Source organism: Elaeis guineensis, chromosome 16 (assembly GCF_000442705.2).
Source record: "Elaeis guineensis isolate ETL-2024a chromosome 16, EG11, whole genome shotgun sequence".
In the NCBI taxonomy this organism is placed as follows: domain Eukaryota; kingdom Viridiplantae; phylum Streptophyta; class Magnoliopsida; order Arecales; family Arecaceae; genus Elaeis; species Elaeis guineensis.
The window spans coordinates 41,626,467-41,628,263 of NC_026008.2; the positions used below are offsets into that span (position 1 = coordinate 41,626,467).

At 36.3% G+C, this 1,797-nt stretch overlaps 1 non-coding gene across 1 annotated transcript; it reads left to right on the forward strand.

The window, feature by feature from the left end:
• The first annotated feature begins 536 nt into the window (after positions 1 to 536).
• LOC140854423 (small nucleolar RNA R71) lies at positions 537 to 643 on the forward strand. Its single transcript, XR_012137638.1, has one exon. It is a non-coding gene; the product is annotated as a small nucleolar RNA R71 (small nucleolar RNA).
• Positions 644 to 1,797: the final 1,154 nt, after the last annotated feature.

Below are 1,797 nucleotides of genomic sequence, written 5' to 3' on the forward strand. Positions count from 1 at the left end.
TCATTACTAGGTTGGACCTTAGATTTTGCTGATTGAAATTTGGATTGCCTACATTAGGATTCTGGGACCATGAGAAATTCGGGTGATTCCTCCAACCTGGGTTATATGTGGGTGCATAAGGATTGTTCAATGGTCCTTGATAGGTAGCATTCACCTGTGCACACTCATTCGAGTAGGAACATTCTTCTAAGACATGGTCTGGTGCATTACACCCTTTACACATGGGTGCAGATATTTGATTTACATTGGCTGGTCTCTGTAATTCTAAGGCTTCCAATCTACGTGTTAAGGTTGCAATCTTGGCCTCTGATGCTAGGGTTGGTTGAATTTGATGCATTCCTCCTCTTGAAGGTGTAGCTTTATCAGGTTCCCTAGTTGTTTCCCACTGTAAATTTTTCTCGGCTAGGTCTTCTAAGAATTGCCAAGCTTCAGTAGTTTCTTTGTCCATAAATTGGCCTTGGCACATGGACTCTAGCATGGTTCTTGAGTTTGAATCTAACCCCTCATAGATGATCTGGCATAGTCTCCAAGTTTCTATTCCATGGTGTGGGCATTGGGTCAAAAGATTCTTGAAACGATCAAAGTACTTCCAAAATGATTCACCAGCTAGTTGGTAAAATTGATTTATTTCATTCCTAATCCTAGCTGTTTTATGATGGAAAAAATACTTTTTTAAAAATGTTCTCACAAAGCCCTCCCAGGTAGTGACAGAATAGTTTGGTAGACTATAAAGCCACTTCTTAGCATTGTCCTTAAGGGCAAAATTGATTAATCTAAGTTTGACCTATCCTCTGTTAATTGCAGTTTCATGGTTGCACATACCTCCTCAAATTCTCTAATAAATATATAAGCATCCTCTAATCCTGTGAATTTTGGAAGCATATTTATGATTTGAGGTTTGATTTCAAAATTGTTAGCTGTGGGTTGTGGCAACCTGATACAAGATGGTTGGATGGAGCCAACTGGATAACACAAATCCTTAAGGGTCATGGGTTGGATTGGTTCAGCCATTGGAATAACAGAAATTGACTCAATTCTAATTAGACGACCCGACACTCTTCTCCACACACGAGGTGTACGGTTCTCGATGTTTATATAATTTTTTTTATAAAATTTTATGTATAAGAAAAAGAAAGAGAAAAAATTCTAAAGAGAAGATCCTAAGGAGTCCTAAATCTAAAAAAAAGTAATTAAATTAATTTAAATTTTAATATTTTTTTTTTTCAAACAAGTGAAACAATAAATTAAACTCAATCTATCCTAAGGTTAACCTAAATCTAGATAGCTCCTAACTGTTCCAAGATGACCCTTCAAGCCTTCCAAGTGGAGATTGATCAACTAGTTAGCCAGGTAAGTATAAGAGGTGGGAGGTTCACTCATCGTTGCCTTTCTAGACACCAAACGAGTTGGCCAGGCCAGCAACTGAACCAATTTAACAACCACCCTCAGGGACTTGCCTAGACACCAACTAATCAAACAACTCAAACTTGGTAGAACTCTTAGGGTTCCTTGTCCTATTGAGCTCGAATTCCTTAAGGTTGACATCTAATTGATTTTAAGATTAAAGGTCTAGGTAATGCAATATGATGGAGATGGTTTTTGGGCTAAGGAAGGGTAATAAATCCCCACCTTATCTTGTTAATGGGTTGATGCCCTTAGATTAATTATGAAAATGCAAATGCAAATAAACAAGATGACCAAGAATATAAAAGATTTTAATTTAGATTTTTTTTTTATTTTGATATTTTACTTCACGATTATGAAATGTCTTTTGTTTTGTTTTATATATATATTTTT